The sequence below is a fragment of the Pelophylax lessonae genome (assembly GCF_965119305.1).
Source record: "Pelophylax lessonae genome assembly, chromosome: 8".
NCBI lineage: Eukaryota > Metazoa > Chordata > Amphibia > Anura > Ranidae > Pelophylax > Pelophylax lessonae.
The window spans coordinates 292,061,430-292,084,534 of NC_138775.1; the positions used below are offsets into that span (position 1 = coordinate 292,061,430).

Here is a 23,105-nt window from a genome sequence, read left to right on the forward strand (position 1 = left end):
TCTATGGCCTTCTTTTTGTTCAGCCAATTAGATGCTGAAATTTTATTTTTGCAGGAGACTAGGCTCACCTCCTTGGCAGATATTCATATGGCCAAGAGAGAGTGGAGGTATGGTCCATCTTACTGGTCTCTTGCGGCCGAGCCTTACGGCGGGGTGGCGGTGTTGTTTAAAACCGGCATGGTAACTGTCCGGCGGGTTATTGAGGTGGAGATTGGGAGATGTATGGTCTTAGACGTCCTTGTGGGAGGGCAGGACCTGCGCCTAATTAATATTTATGGGCCGCACACAAAGTGGGACAGGAAATGCCTTTTTACAAGGATCAAGCCATTTCTTTTTACATCCCGGCAAGTGGTTTTTGGAGGTGACTTTAATACTGTGACTAGGCCCAAGGACAGGAAGGACTTCAATGACAGGCTGGGATATGATAGCGTTTTTTTAAATAGTATGGTTAGGGATGCTGGTCTTGTGGATGTGCACATTAAGCACCTTCCGGATGACACAGGGTTCACCTTTCATCGAGGTAATAGTCAGAGTAGGATAGATAGGTTTTTTTTGAAGGAGGCCTCTGCTTTCTCACCCCCAGTGGTGCAGGCAGTGGAGTTCTCTGATCACTGTATGCTATCTGTGGTCTTGAATGCTTCAGACTTTCCTCAGAGGGGAAAAGGCATCTGGAGATTAAATTCGACTCTCCTTGAGGAAGAACATGTTAGACAATCCTTTGAGGAATTCTTTCAGGCACAAGTGACCATCCTGGACTTTTGTAGCAGCAAGGCTGAGTGGTGGGAGCTGACCAAAAAGAGGATTTCTGGATTCTTCAGGGGCCTAGCCAATAAAAAACAGTTTAATAGATACATGACCTACCAACGTTTACGGAGGAAGCTGGATATTCTTGTCTCGAGAGGAGGAGATCCTGGGGCAATCTCTGAAGCGAAAATCCTCCTCAGGAAGTGTCAATATGACCGGCATACCTCTTTGGTTCTGGAGCGGGACTATGGGAAATACCACTCACCTGACCCTTACCAGAACTGCAAACAGGGTGTAGCTGTTAAGATGGTCGTTGGCCTTAAGGATAGTACAGGTTCCTTGACAAAGTCCAGGTCAGGGATCCTGGAGGTCGTGAGGTCTTTTTATGCTGAACTTCTTGGGAGGAAAGAGCTTGACCGAGACAAGATGGAAAGCTTTTTGGACTCTACTCCAGGTCTAAATGGTGGAGATGTCCCCTTGATGAATTTGACAGAAGAGATCACAGTTGAAGAGGTGACGAGGGCAATTGAACAGCTTGCCATCAAAAAGTCACCTGGACCAGATGGTCTGACGGCTGAGTTTTACAAAGCCTTTAAGTCTATTCTGGCCCCACATTTGGTAGAGGTTTTTAACAGTTGTCTTGCTGAGGGGATGCTTCCCCCTTCCATGAGACTCTCAGCTGTGATTCTTCTTTCAAAAGGTAAAGATCCTTCGATGATTGAGAATTGGCGCCCCATCAGCCTTCTCAATGTCGATAGAAAGGTGCTGGCGAAGATACTTTTCTGGCGCCTATCGGCAGTAGCAGAGTCTTTGCTTTCTCGCCATCAGCACTGTTCGATCCAGGGTAGGAGCACCTTCACAGCGGTTTTAGCTGTCCGGGAGGCCTTGGAGCAGTGCAGGGCTGCAGGCTGGGGAAAGTATTTACTGGCATTGGATCAGGCAAAGGCTTTCGATCGTGTCAACCATGAGTACCTGTGGTTGCTCTTTAGTAAGTACGGTCTGCCGGGGGGTTTTGTCGATTGGTTAAAAGTCTTGTATAAGGGGGCAGAAAGCTTCCCTCTTGTTAATGGTTGGGTTGGACAGTCCTTTGAGGTTGGTTCTGGGGTGCGCCAGGGTTGTCCCCTGAGTCCCCTGCTCTATGTGTTTGCAATCGACCCCTTCATCCGGAGGCTAGAGAGCGGCATGTTGTGTGGGGTACCAGTGGGAATCCCGGGTGAGCCGCCTTTGAGGGTTGTTGCCTATGCGGATGATGTGTCAGTGATTGTCACTGGGACAGATGAAGCGGAGGAGGTGGTCTCTCTGACATCACGGTACTCTGAAGCATCAGGCTCCAAGATCAATCAGGAAAAGAGTGAAGTTTTTTGGATGGGAAAGGAAGGTGAGGGGTTTGATCTCCCGGACACCTTTCCAGTGCCCCAGGAAAATATTAAGGTATTAGGCATTGAATTTGGACCTGGCGATTATGGCCTCAAAAACTGGGAAGGCAGGCTGGAAGTTGCCAATACTAAGGTGGTCAACTGGAAGAGATGGAAGTTATCTCTGAGGGAAAGGTTTGATCTGATTAAGACTTACCTGATACCGATCTTCTTGTATGTCAGCCCTGTCTGCATCTTGCCAGTGTCTCTCTATGCTAGGATCTATAGTGTGTTCTTCCAGATGCTGTGGGGGAGCAGACTGAACCCCATCAAGAGGAATGTCACCTATCTATCCAGGAGGGAGGGTGGCTTAGGTATGGTCAACCCCGTTCTTTTCTTTTCACTGCTATTTCTCAAGTTTAACATTGGTAGTATGCTTGCAGTGGAACCTCCTGGATGGGCAGGCATGTTTAGATCTTGGTTTAGGCCTTTTCTGCGACTTTGGGAAGAAGGTGGCCAAGTGAAGAATCTCAGGGGTCATCGTGGTCAGCTCCCAGCCTATGTCGCTCCGTGTCTGAAGTTACTGCGGCAGTGGCGACTGTCGGCTGAAGATCTCAGATCCGCTCCGAGGAAAGTCCTTATGAGCCGAGTCTTGAGCGAAGTCTTTCATGACCCACTGGCCTTAAGGGATTGCCCAGGCCCAATTTTGAGGGAAGGGTTAAGACTGATTAATTTGGCTAGAGTCCCCCTTAAATTCAGGGATCTGGCATGGTTGTGCTTCCACGGGAGGCTCTATGTTCGGGGCAATTTGAAATTCCGCAGTGGGATGGATCGTGGTTGTCCTCGGGAGGAATGTACAGGTGAGGAGGAGACTATGGACCATTTTCTGCTTCGTTGCCCTTTTAACATAGAGGTATACAAACAGGTTGGGCGGGCCATCGGTGTTCCTTTCCTCTCCAGGCTGGGTTATGCTGAGTGGGTGTATGGAGCATTCAATACTGGTGGGGGCTTTTGTTTGGATACACTTTTTTTAGTTAGCTTAGTAGTCCGTTATTACACATGGAATTCACGGTGTCAGGTCACCCTTCAGCGTAAAATCCTTCCTGTTCAGGTGGTGGTGTGTGACATTCTGCATGAGGTGGGGAAGATTCGGGCGCTTGAGAGAGACAAGTGGGGTCAGAGGGCTTGGTTGAAGGCGTGGAGGGGTTTCAAGCCTCCCTGACTGCCAGGAGTCTCTTTCCCGGGTGTGGCTTTCTGTCTCTTATCACCCTAGATTTTTTCTTAATGCTCAGTTTTTGATAAATGGCTGCATACATAGGTGATGGGTTGTGCCTCTTAGGCCCTCTCTGCTGCTTTATGTAAATAGTTTTCTAAAAATGTTGGAAGTGGATTATGTATATATTGTATATATTCTGCACATGGATGTGTATTCCTTTGTTTTCTGTTGGAATATTGTACTATAGTTATGTTTTTTACTTTTGTATAAAATATGTTGCTTGATTCTTTTCAATAAAAGATCAATAGTGTCCCATCATTTGTGTCAGTGGGAGGAATAGTGTCCCATCATCGGTGTCAGTGGCTGGAATAGTGCCCCTTCATTGGTGTCAGAGTGAGGAATAGTGCCCCATTATTGGTATCAGTGGGAGGAATAGTGCCCCATTATTGGTATCAGTGGGAGGAATAGTGCCCCTTCTTTGGTATCAGGGAAAGGAATAGTGTCCCTTCATTGGTGTCATTGGTAGGAATAGTACCCCATCAATGGTGTCAGTGGGAGGAATAGTGCCCCATCATTGGTATTAGTGGGAGGAATAGTGTCCCATCATTGGTGTCAGTGGGAGGAGTCGTTTCCCATCATTCAGCTTCGGGTGTGGCTGCAGGAAGGTTCTCTGGCTGTGTGTCTGGAGCTGCTCCAGGTGATCTGTTTGAGAGGGGAGTCTGGTAAAATCTCTCCCAGCTCTGCTGGCCCCTATCTGGGGAGGCCATGCAGGCCAGCAGGGCCTCTCCTGCTGGAAGCTCTCAGCCATCCCCTGGGCAGATGGATGACATACCTGCTCCTGGACAAGCCATGGCTGGGGATCTCTCTGCCCCTGGTGAGGATGAGGATACCGAGTCCATTCGGGAGCGAGTGGTGGCCGGGATCAAGGTCCTGAATAGGGAGAGAGACCAGCTCTACAAACTGAGAGCGGAGTTGAAGCGTCTGCGAAAGCAACGTGAAGGTTTGTACAGCCGCAACCGTGGATCTATGGATCCGGAAATCCAGTTGGCAAAGGTCCGGGTTCAACACCAGGAAACCATTGTGGCCATGATGGAAGGTAAAGAGGGGCCCTTTAAGGAAAAGTTTTGCAATGACCGCAGATTTGCAAGGATGGCAAAGATGGAGGTGGACGAGGAGACCCCCAGTTCTGACCCCCTGACCCCCCAAGGTGAGGTAAGCAACCCGTTGCCTTCTCAGGGCTCAGGAGGCATGCTGACAGTGATCCAGGCAGTGGAGTCTCCATTACGGGCGGATCAGCTGGTGTTTGGTGAGGAGAACTTTCCTGACAATGTGCCTGATAAGGTAAAACCTAGCAAGTCACAAGTGACTGATAAAACTATTTTTGTGCCATTTAACACCTTGGCTAATACTGATGTTTTGCCCAATGACACCCAGGCTGGTAATATTATATCCAGCAATACTTCAGCTGCTGATGTTTCCACTGAGGAAAAATTGCGTTTAAAAAATGACATTGCAGCAAAGGAACTACAAGAGCCAGAACAACCAGTTAACCCCCCTTTTGCTGAGTCAAAGGCTGTTTGTCCAGTCACAGCTGCTGTCTCTATACTGCAGCATCAGGACACCTGTGGTACTACAGCAGAAACTGTGATAGTGAATACTGATTGTTCTGACATTACTTCCAACACAGGTGTTCTGAATAATCCTACTAATGTTTGTGTAATAGACAATCCTGCTGGCTCAGTACAAGCAGTTAATAATAAGGATAATAATAATAATGTACCAGCTAAAGTTACATCGGTGTGGGGTCTTGGCCCTGATAAGCCTTCTTTTGCTCAGGTGGTACGCTCTGCTCCTGGTAATATTATTAGGCCAGGGCTGCAGCCAATGAGGAACCCTGCTTCCAGGCAGAGATTTACACCACAAACTGCCACTTTGAGCACCCCTGGTTCCGGTCTTGGGTCTCTGGCTTCTGCTGGGGGTCCAAGACGTAATGTCGTTATACTTAAATGGGAAGGTGGTGCAGTCTCTCCAGCACGGCGTGTGGTGGTGGATATGATTTTGGAGATGGGCTTTGGGGCGAATGACCTTTATGCCCTAATACATGTAGCTGGGAGCCGGGAGTACACAATCAGCTTCACCAGGCCGGAGGGTCTTGACCTGTTCTGGGAACGATATGAAGCTCGGTGCAGGTCAAGACCCGAATGGGAAGATCTGGCACCAGTTGCTGTTTCGCAGAGATCAACGGTTAAAAAAATAACCATCATCCTCAATAATGAGAGTGTTCCTGCTCGGGACCTAGAGGTCTGGTTAAGGAACTATGGTGAGGTTTTGACAAGGCTAGAAAAAATCCTTGATGAACGTGACATCTGGACCGGGGGTTGGTCAGTAACGGTTAGGTTGGCCAGGGATGGGAATGTTGTCCGTCACCTGCCCTCCTCGGCTTTCATAGGGAGGGATAGGATGACTATTTTTTATCCTGGTCAGCCAAAGCTATGTCACCGCTGTGGAGAAAAGGGGCATTTTAGCTCCTCCTGTTCAGCCTTAATATGTTCAGTATGTCGGGGACAGGGTCATGTGGCCAGGGACTGTACCCAGGCGATAAGGTGCAACCTGTGCCTGCGCCTTGGCCACCCCTACAGCCGATGTCCGGAGGCCTGGCACAACATGGAGAAGGAGGTAGTAGATGAACTGTTGAGGCTGGACGGGATGGAGGATGAGGCCCCTGGTGTACCATCCTCCTCAGCGGTGACTGACCCCCCAGGTCCTGTTCAGGATCCCTCCCCAGTTTCTGTGGCCAACCCTCCTGTGTCTGTAGGTATTCCTTCTGTGACTGTCTCTGTGTCCCCCCAGCCTACTGTACCCGCTCCTCTTGTGTCAGAACCTTCTAAGTCTGTCCCCCCCAAGTCAGTCTTGCCCCATGAGTCATCCCCTCCTAGGTCTGACTTAAGGGAAGGTCCCCCCCCACCAGGAGTGGTAGAGGGTACCAAAAAGGGTGCTGCGGTTTCCTCTGTAAAGAAGTCTTCTGTGAAGACTTCAAAAAAGAAGAAAACAAGAGATAACATCTCTGAATCTGACCTGCAGTACCTGGAGGAGAGAAGGAAGGTTGTGAGGCGGAAGAGACAGGCGGTGAGGACGGAACAGGGACAGGATGCCCCAGTGTCTGTCCCCAACCGTTCTAGGGCTTCTGCATGGGATATCTCCACATCTGGAGCTTCTTCTGAGCAAAATTCTGATTCAGAAATGGAATTGGAGGAGGCCTCAAGAAAGAGAGAGGCTTCTGGTGATGAGCAGCAGAGGGGAGCTAAGAAGCAATCCACCCAATAACCCAAATGGCGGTTCCCCCTCCGTTAAAAGTGGTGACAATAAATGTTGCCAGCATTAAGTCGGTAAGAGCTCGTTCTATGGCCTTCTTTTTGTTCAGCCAATTAGATGCTGAAATTTTATTTTTGCAGGAGACTAGGCTCACCTCCTTGGCAGATATTCATATGGCCAAGAGAGAGTGGAGGTATGGTCCATCTTACTGGTCTCTTGCGGCCGAGCCTTACGGCGGGGTGGCGGTGTTGTTTAAAACCGGCATGGTAACTGTCCGGCGGGTTATTGAGGTGGAGATTGGGAGATGTATGGTCTTAGACGTTCTTGTGGGAGGGCAGGACCTGCGCCTAATTAATATTTATGGGCCACACACAAAGTGGGACAGGAAATGCCTTTTTACAAGGATCAAGCCATTTCTTTTTACATCCCGGCAAGTGGTTTTTGGAGGTGACTTTAATACTGTGACTAGGCCCAAGGACAGGAAGGACTTCAATGACAGGCTGGGATATGATAGCGTTTTTTTAAATAGTATGGTTAGGGATGCTGGTCTTGTGGATGTGCACATTAAGCACCTTCCGGATGACACAGGGTTCACATTTCATCGAGGTAATAGTCAGAGTAGAATAGATAGGTTTTTTTTGAAGGAGGCCTCTGCTTTCTCACCCCCAGTGGTGCAGGCAGTGGAGTTCTCTGATCACTGTATGCTATCTGTGGTCTTGAATGCTTCAGACTTCCCTCAGAGGGGCAAAGGCATCTGGAGATTAAATTCGACTCTCCTTGAGGAAGAACATGTTAGACAATCCTTTGAGGAATTCTTTCAGGCACAGGTGACCATCCTGGACTTTTGTAGCAGCAAGGCTGAGTGGTGGGAGCTGACCAAAAAGAGGATTGCTGGATTCTTCAGGGGCCTAGCCAATAAAAAACAGTTTAATAGATACATGACCTACCAACGTTTGCGGAGGAAGCTGGATATTCTTGTCTCGAGAGGAGGAGATCCTGGGGCAATCTCTGAAGTGAAAATCCTCCTCAGGAAGTGTCAATATGACCGGCATACCTCTTTGGTTCTGGAGAGGGACTATGGGAAATACCACTCGCCTGACCCTTACCAGAACTGCAAACAGGGTGTAGCTGTTAAGATGGTCGTTGGCCTTAAGGATAGTACAGGTTCCTTGACAAAGTCCAGGTCAGGGATCCTGGAGGTCGTGAGGTCTTTTTATGCTGAACTTCTTGGGAGGAAAGAGTTTGACCGTGACAAGATGGAAAGCTTTTTGGACTCTACTCCAGGTCTAAATTGTGGAGATGTCCTCTTGATGAATTTGACAGAAGAGATCACAGTTGAAGAGGTGACGAGGGCAATTGAACAGCTTGCCATCAAAAAGTCACCTGGACCGGATGGTCTGACGGCTGAGTTTTACAAAGCCTTTAAGTCTATTCTGGCCCCACATTTGGTAGAGATTTTTAACAGTTGTCTTGCTGAGGGGGTGCTTCCCCCTTCCATGAGACTCTCAGCTGTGATTCTTCTTTCAAAAGGTAAAGATCCTTCGATGATTGAGAATTGGCGCCCCATTAGCCTTCTCAATGTTGATAGAAAGGTGCTGGCGAAGATACTTTTCTGGCGCCTATCGGCAGTAGCAGAGTCTTTGCTTTCTCGCCATCAGCACTGTTCGATCCAGGGTAGGAGCACCTTCACAGCGGTTTTAGCTGTCCGGGAGGCCTTGGAGCAGTGCAGGGCTGCAGGCTGGGGAAAGTATTTACTGGCATTGGATCAGGCAAAGGCTTTCGATCGTGTCAACCATGAGTACCTGTGGTTGCTCTTTAGTAAGTACGGTCTGCCGGGTGGTTTTGTCGATTGGTTAAAAGTCTTGTATAAGGGGGCAGAAAGCTTCCCTCTTGTTAATGGTTGGGTTGGACAGTCCTTTGAGGTTGGTTCTGGGGTGCGCCAGGGTTGTCCCCTGAGTCCCCTGCTCTATGTGTTTGCAATCGACCCCTTCATCAGGAGGCTAGAGAGCAGCATGTTGTGTGGGGTACCAGTGGGAATCCCGGGTGAGCCGCCTTTGAGGGTTGTTGCCTATGCGGATGATGTGTCAGTGATTGTCACTGGGACAGATGAAGCGGAGGAGGTGGTCTCTCTGACATCACGGTACTCTGAAGCATCAGGCTCCAAGATCAATCAGGAAAAGAGTGAAGTTTTTTGGATGGGAAAGGAAGGTGAGGGGTTTGATCTCCCGGACAACTTTCCAGTGCCCCAGGAAAATATTAAGATATTAGGCATTGAATTTGGACCTGGCGATTATGGCCTCAAAAACTGGGAAGGCAGGCTGGAAGTTGCCAATACTAAGGTGGTCAACTGGAAGAGATGGAAGTTATCTCTGAGGGAAAGGGTTGATCTGATTAAGACTTACCTGATACCGATCTTCTTGTATGTCAGCCCTGTCTGCATCTTGCCAGTGTCTCTCTATGCTAGGATCTATAGTGTGTTCTTCCAGATGCTGTGGGGGAACAGACTGAACCCCATCAAGAGGAATGTTACCTATCTATCCAGGAGGGAGGGTGGCTTGGGTATGGTCAACCCCGTTCTTTTCTTTTCACTGCTATTTCTCAAGTTTAACATTGGTAGTATGCTTACAGTGGAACCTCCTGGATGGGCAGGCATGTTTAGATCTTGGTTTAGGCCTTTTCTGCGACTTTGGGAAGAAGGTGGCCAAGTGAAGAATCTCAGGGGTCATCGTGGTCAGCTCCCAGCCTATGTCGCTCCGTGTCTGAAGTTACTGCGGCAGTGGCGACTGTCGGCTGAAGATCTCAGATCCGCTCCGAGGAAAGTCCTTATGAGCCGAGTCTTGAGCGAAGTCTTTCATGATCCACTGGCCTTAAGGGATTGCCCAGGCCCAATTTTGAGGGAAGGGTTAAGACTGATTAATTTGGCTAGAGTCCCCCTTAAATTCAGGGATCTGGCCTGGTTGTGCTTCCACGGGAGGCTCTATGTTCGGGGCAATTTGAAATTCCGCAGTGGGATGGATCGTGGTTGTCCTCGGGAGGAATGTACAGGTGAGGAGGAGACTATGGACCATTTTTTGCTTCGTTGCCCTTTTAACATAGAGGTATACAAACAGGTTGGGCGGGCCCTCGGTGTTCCTTTCCTCTCCAGGCTGGGTTATGCTGAGTGGGTGTACGGAGCATTCAATACTGGTGGGGGCTTTTGTTTGGATACACTTTTTTTAGTTAGTTTAGTAGTCCGTTATTACACATGGAACGCACGGTGTCAGGTCACCCTTCGGCGTAAAATCCTTCCTGTTCAGGTGGTGGTGTGTGACATTCTGCATGAGGTGGCGAAGATTCGGGCGCTTGAGAGAGACAAGTGGGGTCAGAGGGCTTGGCTGAAGGCGTGGAGGGGTTTCAAGCCTCCCTGACTGCCAGGAGTCTCTTTCCCGGGTGTGGCTTTCTGTCTCTTATCACCCTAGATTTTTTCTTAATGCTCAGTTTTTGATAAATGGCTGCATACATAGGTGATGGGTTGTGCCTCTTAGGCCCTCTCTGCTGCTTTATGTAAATAGTTTTCTAAAAATGTTGGAAGTGGATTATGTATATATTGTATATATTCTGCACATGGATGTGTATTCCTTTGTTTTCTGTTGGAATATTGTACTATAGTTATGTTTTTTACTTTTGTATAAAATATGTTGCTTGATTCTTTTCAATAAAAGATCAATAGTGCCCCATCATTGCTGTCAGTGGGAGGAGTAGTTTCCCATCATTCAGCTTCGGGTGTGGCTGCAGGAAGGTTCTCTGGCTGTGTGTCTGGAGCTGCTCCAGGTGATTTCTGTGAGAGGGGAGTTCGGTAAAATCTCTCCCAGCCCTGCTGGCCCCTATCTGGGGAGGCCATGCAGGCCAGCAGGGCCTTTCCTGCTGGAAGCTCTGAACCATCCCCTGGGCTGATGGATGACATACCTGCTCCTGGACATGCCATGGCTGGAGATCTCTCTGCCCCTGGTGAGGAGGAGGATACCGAGTCCATTTGGGAGCGAGTGGTGGCCGGGATCAAGGTCCTGAATAGGGAGAGAGACCAGCTCTACAAACTGAGAGCAGAGTTGAAACGCCTGCGAAAGCAACGTGAAGGTTTGCACAATCTATGGATTCGGAAATCCAGTTGGCAAAGGTCCGGGTTCAACACCAGGAAACCATTGTGGCCATGATGGAAGGTAAAGAGGGGCCCTTTAAAGAAAAGTTCTGCAATGACCGCAGATTTGCAAGGATGGCAAAGATGGAGGTGGAGGAGGGGACCCCAAGTTCTGACCCCCTGCCCCCCCAAGGTGAGGTGAGCAGCCCGTTGCCTTCTCAGGGCTCAGGAGGCATGCTTAAAGTGATCCAGGCAGTGGAGTCTCCAGTACGGGCGGATCAGCTGGTGTTTGGTGAGGAGAACATACCTGATAATGTGCCTGATAAGGTAAAGCCTAGCAAGTCAAAAGTGACTGATAAAACTATTTTTGTGCCATTTAACACCTTGGTTAATGCGGATGTTTTGCCCAATGACACCCAGGCTGGTAATTTTGTATCCAGCAATATTTCAGCAGCTGATGTTTCCTTGCAGGAAAAACTGCGTTTAAAAAATGATATTGCAGCAAAGGAACTACAAGAGCCAGAGCAACCCATTAACCCCCATTTTGCTGAGCCCAAGGCTGTTTGTCCAGTCACAGCTGTTGTTCAGGACTCTACACTGCAGCATCAGGCCACCTGTGGTACTACAGCAGACACTGTGATAATGAATGGTGATTGTAACGATTCTTCTAACGATTCTTCTATTTCAGGTGTTCTGAATAGTGCTGCCAATATGTGTGCAATAGACAATCCTGCTGGCTCAGTACAAGCAGTTAATAATAAGGATAATAATAATAATGTACCGGCTAAAGTCACATCAGTGTGGGGTCTTGGCCCTGATAAGCCCTCTTTTGCTCAGGTGGTACGCTCTGCACCTGGTAATATTATTAAGCCAGGGCTGCAGCCAATGAGGAACCCTGCTTCCAGGCAGAGATTTACATCACAGACTGCCACTTTGAGCACCCCTGGTTCCGGTCTTGGGTCTCTGGCTTCTGCTGGGGGTCCAAGGCGTAATGTAGTCATTCTTAAATGGGAAGGTGGTGCAGTCTCTCCAGCACGGCGATGATTTTGGAGATGGGTTTTGGGGCGAATGACCTTTATGCCCTAATACATGTAGCTGGGAGCCGGGAGTACACAATCAGCTTCACCAGGCCAGAGGGTCTTGACCTGTTCTGGGAACGATATGAGGCTCGGTGCAGGTCAAGACCCGAATGGGAAGATCTGGCACCAGTTGCTGTTTCACAAAGATCAACGGTTAAAAAAATAACCATCATCCTCACTAACGAGAGTGTTCCTGCTCGGGACTTGGAGGTCTGGTTAAGGAACTATGGTGAGGTTTTGACAACGCCAAATAAAATCCTTGATGAACGTGGCATCTGGAATGGGGGTTGGTCAGTAACGGTCAGGTTGGCCAGGGATGGGAATGTTGTCCGTCACCTGCCCTCCTCGGCTTTCATAGGGAGGGATAGGATGACTGTTTTTTATCCTGGTCAGCCAAAGCTGTGTCACCGCTGTGGAGAAAAGGGGCATTTTAGCTCCTCCTGTTCAGCCTTAATATGTTCGGTATGTCGGGGACAGGGTCATGTGGCCAGGGACTGCATCCAGGCGATAAGGTGCAACCTGTGCCTGCGCCTTGGCCACCCCTACAGCCGATGTCCGGAGGCCTGGCACAATATGGAGAAGGAGGTAGTAGATGAGCTGTTGAGGCTGGACAGGATGGAGGATGAGGCCCTTGGTGTACCATCCTCCTCTGCGGTGACTGACCCCGCAGGTCCTGTTCAGGATCCCTCCCCAGTTTCTGTGGCCAACCCTCCTGTGTCTGTAGGTATTCCTTCTGTGGCTGTATCTGTGTCCCCCCAGCCTACTGTACCCGCTCCTCTTGTGTCAGAACCTTCTAAGTCTGTGCCCCCCGAGTCAGTCTTGCCCCATGAGTCTCCTAGGTCTGACTTAAGGGAAGGTCCCCCCCCACCTGGAGCGGTGGCATGTGCCAAAAAGGGTGCTGCTGCTTCTTCTGTAAAGAAGTCTTCTGCGAAGACTTTGAAGAAAAAAACAAGAGATGAAAACATCTCGGAGTCTGACCTGCAGTACCTGGAGGAGAGAAGGAGGGTTGTGAGGCGGAAGAGACAGGCGGTAAGGACGGAACAGGGACAGGAAGCCCCAGTGTCTGTCCCCATCCGTTCTAGGGCTTCCGCTTGGGATATTTCCTCATCTGGAGCTTCCTCTGAACAAAATTCAGACTCAGAAATGGAGTTGGAGGAGGCCTCAAGAAAAAGAGAGGCTTCTGGTGATGAGCAGCAGAGGGGAGCTAAGAAGCAATCCACCCAATAACCCAAATGGCGGTTCCCCCTCCGTTAAAAGTGGTGACAATAAATGTCGCCAGTATTAAGTCGGTAAGAGCTCGTTCTATGGCCTTCTTTTTGTTCAGCCAATTAGATGCTGAAATTTTATTTTTGCAGGAGACTAGGCTCACCTCCTTGGCAGATATTCATATGGCCAAGAGAGAGTGGAGGTATGGTCCATCTTACTGGTCTCTTGCGGCCGAGCCTTACAGCGGGGTGGCGGTGTTGTTTAAAACCGGCATGGTAACTGTCCGGCGGGTTATTGAGGTGGAGATTGGGAGATGTATGGTCTTAGACGTCCTTGTGGGAGGGCAGGACCTGCGCCTAATTAATATTTATGGGCCGCACACAAAGTGGGACAGGAAATGCCTTTTTACAAGGATCAAGCCATTTCTTTTTACATCCCGGCAAGTGGTTTTTGGAGGTGACTTTAATACTGTGACTAGGCCCAAGGACAGGAAGGACTTCAATGACAGGCTGGGATATGATAGCGTTTTTTTAAATAGTATGGTTAGGGATGCTGGTCTTGTGGATGTGCACATTAGGCACCTTCCTGATGACACTGGGTTCACCTTTCATCGAGGTAATAGTCAGAGTAGGATAGATAGGTTTTTTTTGAAGGAGGCCTCTGCTTTCTCACCCCCAGTGGTGCAGGCAGTGGAGTTCTCTGATCACTGTATGCTATCTGTGGTCTTGAATGCTTCAGACTTCCCTCAGAGGGGCAAAGGCATCTGGAGATTGAATTCGACTCTCCTTGAGGAAGAACATGTTAGACAATCCTTTGAGGAATTCTTTCAGGCACAGGTGACCATCCTGGACTTTTGTAGCAGCAAGGCTGAGTGGTGGGAGCTGACCAAAAAGAGGATTGCTGGATTCTTCAGGGGCCTAGCCAATAAAAAACAGTTTAATAGATACATGACCTACCAACGTTTGCGGAGGAAGCTGGATATTCTTGTCTCGAGAGGAGGAGATCCTGGGGCAATCTCTGAAGTGAAAATCCTCCTCAGGAAGTGTCAATATGATCGGCATACCTCTTTGGTTCTGGAGCGGGACTATGGGAAATACCACTCGCCTGACCCTTACCAGAACTGCAAACAGGGTGTAGCTGTTAAGATGGTCGTTGGCCTTAAGGATAGTACAGGTTCCTTGACAAAGTCCAGGTCAGGGATCCTGGAGGTCGTGAGGTCTTTTTATGCTGAACTTCTTGGGAGGAAAGAGCTTGACCGAGACAAGATGGAAAGCTTTTTGGACTCTACTCCAGGTCTAAATGGTGGAGATGTCCCTTTGATGAATTTGACAGAAGAGATCACAGTTGAAGAGGTGACGAGGGCAATTGAACAGCTTGCCATCAAGAAGTCACCTGGACCGGATGGTCTGACGGCTGAGTTTTACAAAGCCTTTAAGTCTATTCTGGCCCCACATTTGGTAGAGATTTTTAACAGTTGTCTTGCTGAGGGGGTGCTTCCCCCTTCCATGAGACACTCAGCTGTGATTCTTCTTTCAAAAGGTAAAGATCCTTCGATGATTGAGAATTGGCGCCCCATCAGCCTTCTCAATGTCGATAGAAAGGTGCTGGCGAAGATACTTTTCTGGCGCCTATCGGCAGTAGCAGAGTCTTTGCTTTCTCGCCATCAGCACTGTTCGATCCAGGGTAGGAGCACCTTCACAGCGGTTTTAGCTGTCCGGGAGGCCTTGGAGCAGTACAGGGCTGCAGGCTGGGGAAAGTGTTTACTGGCATTGGATCAGGCAAAGGCTTTCGATCGTGTCAACCATGAGTACCTGTGGTTGCTCTTTAGTAAGTACGGTCTGCCGGGTGGTTTTGTCGATTGGTTAAAAGTCTTGTATAAGGGGGCAGAAAGCTTCCCTCTTGTTAATGGTTGGGTTGGACAGTCCTTTGAGGTTGGTTCTGGGGTGCGCCAGGGTTGTCCCCTGAGTCCCCTGCTCTATGTGTTTGCAATCGACCCCTTCATCAGGAGGCTAGAGAGCAGCATGTTGTGTGGGGTACCAGTGGGAATCCCGGGTGAGCCGCCTTTGAGGGTTGTTGCCTATGCGGATGATGTGTCAGTGATTGTCACTGGGACAGATGAAGCGGAGGAGGTGGTCTCTCTGACATCATGGTACTCTGAAGCATCAGGCTCCAAGATCAATCAGGAAAAGAGTGAAGTTTTTTGGATGGGAAAGGAAGGTGAGGGTTTTGATCTCCCGGACACCTTTCCAGTGCCCCAGGAAAAAATTAAGATATTAGGCATTGAATTCGGACCTGGCGATTATGGCCTTAAAAACTGGGAAGGCAGGCTGGAAGTTGCCAATACTAAGGTGGTCAGCTGGAAGAGATGGAAGTTATCTCTGAGGGAAAGGGTTGATCTGATTAAGACTTACCTGATAACGATCTTCTTGTATGTCAGCCCTGTCTGCATCTTGCCAGTGTCTCTCTATGCTAGGATCTATAGTGTGTTCTTCCAGATGCTATGGGGGAACAGACTGAACCCCATCAAGAGGAATGTCACCTATCTATCCAGGAGGGAGGGTGGCTTAGGTATGGTCAACCCCGTTCTATTCTTTTCACTGCTATTTCTCAAGTTTAACATTGGTAGTATGCTTGCAGTGGAACCTCCTGGATGGACAGGCATGTTTAGATCTTGGTTTAGGCCTTTTCTGCGACTTTGGGAAGAAGGTGGCCAAGTGAAGAATCTCAGGGGTCATCGTGGTCAGCTCCCAGCCTATGTCGCTCCGTGTCTGAAGTTGCTGCGGCAGTGGCGACTGTCGGCTGAAGATCTCAGATCTGCTCCGAGGAAAGTCCTTATGAGCCGAGTCTTGAGCGAAGTCTTTCATGACCCACTGGCCTTAAGGGATTGCCCAGGCCCAATTTTGAGGGAAGGGTTAAGATTGATTAATTTGGCTAGAGTCCCCCTTAAATTCAGGGATCTGGCCTGGTTGTGCTTCCACGGGAGGCTCTATGTTCGGGGCAATTTGAAATTCCGCAGTGGGATGGATCATGGTTGTCCTCGGGAGGAATGTACAGGTGAGGAGGAGACTATGGACCATTTTCTGCTTCGTTGCCCTTATAACATAGAGGTATACAAACAGGTGGGGCGGGCCCTCGGTGTTCCTTTCCTCTCCAGGCTGGGTTATGCTGAGTGGGTGTACGGAGCATTCAATACTGGTGGGGGCTTTTGTTTGGATACACTTTTTTTAGTTAGTTTAGTAGTCCGTTATTACACATGGAACGCACGGTGTCAGGTCACCCTTCGGCGTAAAATCCTTCCTGTTCAGGTGGTGGTGTGTGACATTCTGCATGAGGTGGGGAAGATTCGGGCGCTTGAGAGAGACAAGTGGGGTCAGAGGGCTTGGTTGAAGGCGTGGAGGGGTTTCAAGCCTCCCTGACTGCCAGGAGTCTCTGTCCTGGGTGTGGCTTTCTGTCTCTTATCACCCTAGATTTTTTCTTAATGCTCAGTTTTTGATAAATGGCTGCATACATAGGTGATGGGTTGTGCCTCTTAGGCCCTCTCTGCTGCTTTATGTAAATAGTTTTCTAAAAATGGTGGAAGTGGATTATGTATATATTGTATATATTCTGCACATGGATGTGTATTCCTTTGTTTTCTGTTGGAATATTGTACTATAGTTATGTTTTTTACTTTTGTATAAAATATGTTGCTTGATTCTTTTCAATAAAAGATCAATAGTGCCCCTTCATTGGTGTCAAGGAAAGGATATGTGCCTCTTCATTGGTGTCAGTGGGAGGAATAGTGCCCCTTCATTGGTGTCATTGGAGGGAATAGTGCCCCTACATTGGTGTCAGTGGGAGGAATAGTGCCCCATCATTGGTGTCAGTGGGAGGAATAGTGCCCCATCATTGATGTAAGTGGGAGGAATAGTGCCCCATCATAGGTGTCAGTGGGAGGAATAGTGCCCCATAATTGGTGTCAGTGGGAGGAATAGTGCCCCATCATTGGTGTCAGTGGGAGGAATAGTGCCCCATCATTGGTGTCAGTGGGAGGAATAGTGCCCCATCATTGGTGTCAGTTGGAGGAATAGTGCCCCATCATTGGTATCAGTGGGAGGAATAGTGCCTCATCATTGGTGTCAGTGGCAGGAATATGTCCCCATTATTGGTGTCAGTGGAAGGAATAGTGCCCCTTCATTGGTGTCAGGGAAAGGAACCAGCGCTTCTTCATTGGTTGGAGAAATAGTCCCCCATTGTTGGTGTCTGTGGGAGGAGTTATGCCCCACTGTGAGTGTCAGTGGAAGGAATAGTGCCCCAAGGGCCGGATAAAGGCAAGTAAAGGGCCAAAATTCAGAGACCACTGGTTTAGACACATTATATCCAGAGTGAGTATTTATTAGATTTGAGAACACTAGGAGTGCTGGGTTATACACTTACAGCTCTTTAGATGTATCAACCCCTGCCGCACTGGAAGACTACAGCGCCCGGGGAGGGGTATGACGGGGGAAGATTTCTCCTAAAAGAAGAATCAGCAGAAAGGAAACACATCTTGCTAACTCTTATTATGTCCCTTATGCTAAGTTTTGTTGTTGTTTTTTTAACTAATCTGACGCTTTAATGTATTTTTTAAAATTATTATATTTATTGCATGTGGATCAAACAGGTTCACTTACATCCTGATGAGTGATCCATAGAGGCTTCCAATATGTCATTACATTGTACAGTACCAGCAGCTTCTCTTCTCTAAAGACCCATCATCGATGTAGATCTTCTAAAAGTGGCCACTGATGCCCTTACATTAGATGACATTGGGTGAAGGAGGGATTAGATTTGTCTGCGTTGCCGTAAATTGTAAGCTTACATTTAAAAGCGGTTTTGGGTGAACTTTGCTTTGTGTACTAAACTGCCTCTTGCAGACTGTTAGAGAAAATAATACCCTTTTAATGTTGCAACACACTATCACAGTTCAGGGCAATGCAATTGTTATATAATAGTCTGGGTATTTTCCTCTTCACTTGCTGTACTAATAGCTAGAGATGTATTGTCACCTTGTATCGAAGCATCTTCCACCAGAATGTATGGGGTTTTTTTTTTTTCTTTTGCCTAGTCTCTCCTTTCTATTTATATCTATAAATCAGTGTACAGGAAAAGAGGTAATAAAGGCACACTACTTTTTTTCTTTTATTCAGAAATTGTACTACGCCGTTCCACCCCTCACACCTTTTATCGGTGATATTGGAAACCCTTTTGCTTACCTGTTGGTATTTAGAGGAATGCATGAAAACTGTTGTGGCAATATTATTTTTTATGTGGACTTGTAGTTGGCTCTTATCCTGAGTTTGTCTTTTTCTCTTCATCAGGGCTGTGCTGACCACCTGTGCTAATTAATGTATGACTGTTTTTTCTGTTTCTTTTCCCATTTTTAGTTTTTTGTTTTACCATCTGACAAATGATCATGTGTGTACTATGTTGAAAATTATTAAAAGAATAATAAAAAAAATAAATAGGAAGGAGAATAAGAGCTGGTTCACATAGGCGCGACCCGACTTGCCGGGGGCGACCTGTGAAGTCGCGGTGTGCAGCTCGCACCGCGACCTCGGAGCGGCATTCACAGACTTCATATCATTGAAGTCAATGCAGATCGCTCCAGGTCGCCCCAAAGTAGCTCAGGACCCTTTTTCTAAGTCGGAGCGACTTGTGTCGCTCCTATTAGAACGGGTCCTATGCTAATCTATGGCAGGCGACCCGCGGCGACTTGTCAGGCGACCAGGTCGCCTGACAAGTCGCCCCAGTGTGAGCCGGCTCTTAGACACACTCACTTGGATGAAAATAGAGACCACTATTTAGGCAGTGTCCCTATCTTTTTGTATCTATCATTTTGTAGGCTGACAGATTCTCTTTAACCACAATTTTTCTTTCACGTGCATGTAAAAATCCTTTTTTCTTTTTTTTTTTTTCAAATATAAATTTTATTGAAGCAGGGAAGAAGAGACATCCAAAATGATATACAAGCAGTGTAAACAACAAAATCAGCTATAAACACATAAGAGAGTATTCTTGTGCACACAAATGGCATGTTAACCACTTTACCACCGGAGGATTTTGCTGTCTTACGTCTGGGCCACTTTTTGCGATTCGGCACTGTGCGACTTTAACTGACAATTGCGCGGTCGTGCGGCGCTGTACCTAAACGAATTTTACGTCATTTTTTTCCCCACAAACAGAGATTTCTTTTGGTGGTATTTGATCACCTGTGCGATTTTTTGATCATGCGTTATAAACAAAAAAAGAACGTCAATTTTGCAAAAATAACAATATTTTTAACATTTTTTTTATATGAAATTCCCAAAAAAATGTAAAAATCAAAATTTCTTAACATTTTTGGCCAATTTATTTTATGCTTCATATGTTTGGTAAAAAAAAAATCGCAAAAAGCGTATTTTGATTGGTTTGCGCAAAAGTTATCGCGTTTACTAACAAAGGGAAAGATTTTTGTCATTTTTGTTGTTTTTTTTTTTTAACGAGTAATGGCGGCGATCTGCGATTTTTTTTTTTGCGGTACTGCGACATTGCGGCGGACAGATGGGACCCTTGACTGACATTTTTGACACTTTTGGGGTTACCAGTGACATTACTGCAGTAATCAGTGCTATACATATGCACTGTTACTGTAAAAATTACACTGGGAGTTAACTGTATTGGAGAGGGTTAAGTGTGTCTTAGGGGCGTGTCTCTAACTGTGATTGGCTGTGGCTACTAGTGTGAGAACAGAGATCAACGGTCCTACATAGTAGAACCGTATGATCTCCATTCCTACACAGGGAAGAATGACAGGCGGCTTCGTTTACATTAGCCGCCTGCCTTTCTTCTGGTGTAACACACATCGGGTCCGCCGGGCACACGCACGGGGGGGTCTTTGACCGCGCGGGAGCGTGCCTCCGGCGGTGCGCGCTCTCTCCCTAGAGCCTCACAGGCTAGCGACGTAACCCTACGTCGCTTTGCCTGTGAGGGGCTGACCGCCGCAGTAAATAGTCGTGCGGTGGTCGGCAAGCGGTTAACCACAATTTTTCTTTCACACGCATGTAAAAATTTGCATTTGTTTTTCAAATATAAATTTTTTTGAAGCAGGGAAGAAGAGACATCCAAAACTATATACAAGCAGTGTAGACAACAAAATCCGCTATAAACACAAAAGAGAGTATGCTTGTACACACAAATGGCATGTTAAGGACAGGCTCATTACTTCCCTCATTTACTTTTATTGAAGAAAGAGAAAAAGATGAGAGAAAAAGGTGGAGAGGGGACGAAAGGATAAGGAAAGAGGCGGAAGGGGGAAGAAAAAAAAAAGGGGGGGTGGGGTAGAGGGAGAGGAGGGTACCTGGCAAGGGACGATCTAAGCACAGAAGTGCATGTATTATCTATGAGGAGACTACGTTCCCAACAGAGCAGCTTCCTCCTCCGGTACAACAAATAGATCCCAGTTTCGCCACAATGTAGCATGTATCTCGTGTTGGTGTCGAGAGGACAGAACAAGGTCTTCCATCTTACTGATGTCCTTCACTCTACGCACCCAACTCGCAACCGTGGGGGGAGAGGATTGCTTCCAACGGAGGGGAATACTGGACTAATAATCGACTTTTAAAAATCAGCATTTTTTTGCCAGGAAATTACTTTGGAGCAATATATATTTTCTAAAAGCAGAGGCCATGGAGAATAAAATGGTGGCAGTTGCAATTTTTTTGTCACACGATATTTGTGCAGCTATTTTTAAAATTCCGATTTTCAGGAAAAAATTAACTAATATTAATTTTAGTGCACAAAAGCACAAATATAATACCTGTTTTTTGGTGAAATATAAAAGATGATGTTGCTTCAAGTAAATAGATAAAAGACAGATACAGCCTCCTGCGCTCGAGTGCTGTGTTAAAGGGACTGCTGTTTTGTTGGCTTCTAGGATCTTGCTGCCCGCTCAGGACATCGGGTATCCATATAGACTGAAAACATAGAAAACAAGAGAAGGGGCGCACCAACCTAGTGCAATATCAAAAGACATTATACTCAAAAACGTATGCTAAAATTAGCATAAGAAAGGTTTCTTTTTGCAATCCGGAGACCTCCAAGAACAAAGGTGCTTTTTGGTAAAGCAGGAGGACTGGAAGGCATCCTAGTGATGGTGTTGACGCGTTTCAAGGGAGAACCCTCTTCATCAGAGCCATGATCCCAAATGACTAGCTAGAAATTTATATAGCCCAGCAGAGTAGATAGGACCTCCCACAAAGGCCAGCCCTGCCCCTCTAACATCGGTCGCATACAAATAGTGACTTATGGTACATTGAATAAAATGCATTAAAAAATGAATTTATATATATATATATATACAGTACAGACCAAAAGTTTGGACACACCTTGTCATTCAAAGAGTTTTCTTTATTTTCATGACTATGAAAATTGTAGAGTCACACTTCAAGAGGTAGTCAGTCACCTGAAATGGTCTTCCAACAGTCTTGAAGGAGTTCCCAGAGATGCTTAGCACTTGTTGGCCCTTTTGTCTTCACTCTGCGGTCCAGCTCACCCCAAACCATCTGGATTGGGTTCAGGTCCGGTGACTGTGGAGGCCAGGTCATCTGGCGCAGCACCCCATCACTCTCCTTCTTGGTCAAATAGCCCTTACACAGCCTGGAGGTGTTTGGCGTCATTGTCCTGTTGAAAAATAAATGATGGTCCAACTAAACGCAAACCGGATGGAATAGCATGCCGCTGCAAGATGCTGTGGTAGCCATGCTGGTTCAGTATGCCTTCAATTTTGAATAAATCCCCAACAGTGTTACCAGCAAAGCACCCCACACCATCACACCTCCTTCTCCATGCTTCACAGTGGGAACCAGGCATGTAGAGTCCATCCGTTCACCTTTTCTGTGTCGCACAAAGACACGGTGGTTGGAACCAAAGATCTCAAATTTGGACTCATCAGACCAAAGCACAGATTTCCACTGGTCTAATATCCATTCCTTGTGTTCTTTAGCCCAAACAAGTCTCTTCTGCTTGTTGCCTTTCTTTAGCAGTGATTTCCTAGCAGATATTCTACCATGAAGGCCTGATTCACTCAGTCTCCTCTTATCAGTTGTTCTAGAGATGTGTCTGCTGCTAGAACTCCGTGTGTCATTGACCTGGTCTCTAATCTGAGCTGCTGTTAACCTGTGATTTCTGAGGCTGGTGACTCGGATGAACTTATCCTCCGCAGCAGAGGTGACTCTTGGTCTTCCTTTCCTGGGGCGGTCCGCATGTCAGCCAGTTTCTTTGTAGCGCTTGATGGTTTTTGTGACTGCACTTTCAAAGTTTTCCCAATTTTTCGGACTGACTGACCTTCATTTCTTAAAGTAATGATGGCCACTCGTTTTCCTGTACTTAGCTGCTTTTTTCTTGCCATAATACAAATTCTAACAGTCTATTCAGTAGGACTATCAGCTGTGTATCCACCTGACTTCTGCACAACACAACTGATGGTCCCAACCCCATTTATAAGGCAAGAAATCACACTTATTAAACCTGACAGGGCACACCTGTGAAGTGAAAACCATTTCAGGTAACTTCCTTTTGAAATGTGACTCTACAATTTTCATAATCATGAAAATAAAAAAAACTCTTTGAATGAGAAGGTGTGTCCAAACTTTTGGTCTGTACTGTATATATATATATATATATATATATATATATATCAGTGACCCATAACAGCAAAAGACCAATCGATCAATCACACCTGAGGCTACGTACATAAACTGATTAGTAAAATCGCACATAAAAAATGTATAAAAATATTGGTAAATCATAATCACAGATATAAAAGTATACTTATGTATGTATGTGTTCACTAAATAGGTCCCCTGACCAGCAGGGATCACCAGGAGGACTCCTCAGCTTTGAGTAAATAGATATCGCTCTCCTTCCACGATCTAAGGGCTACAGCGGGTTGACCAGAAAACATATGAAATAAGATATTTAGAGGCATAATTTTATACAAACATGTACTTTACGTCCAAATCACAATCAGGTAGCAGGGTCAGGCAGGCTAAGATCCGACCAGGCAGCAAAGATCATAAAAG

The 23,105-nt window shown here is 47.0% G+C and overlaps 1 long non-coding RNA gene across 1 annotated transcript in view; it reads left to right on the top strand.

Annotated features, from left to right (window-relative positions):
• The window catches only part of LOC309561228, an 864,211-nt gene that overhangs the window by 402,575 nt on the left and 438,531 nt on the right, over positions 1-23,105 (top strand). The window lies entirely within an intron of this gene.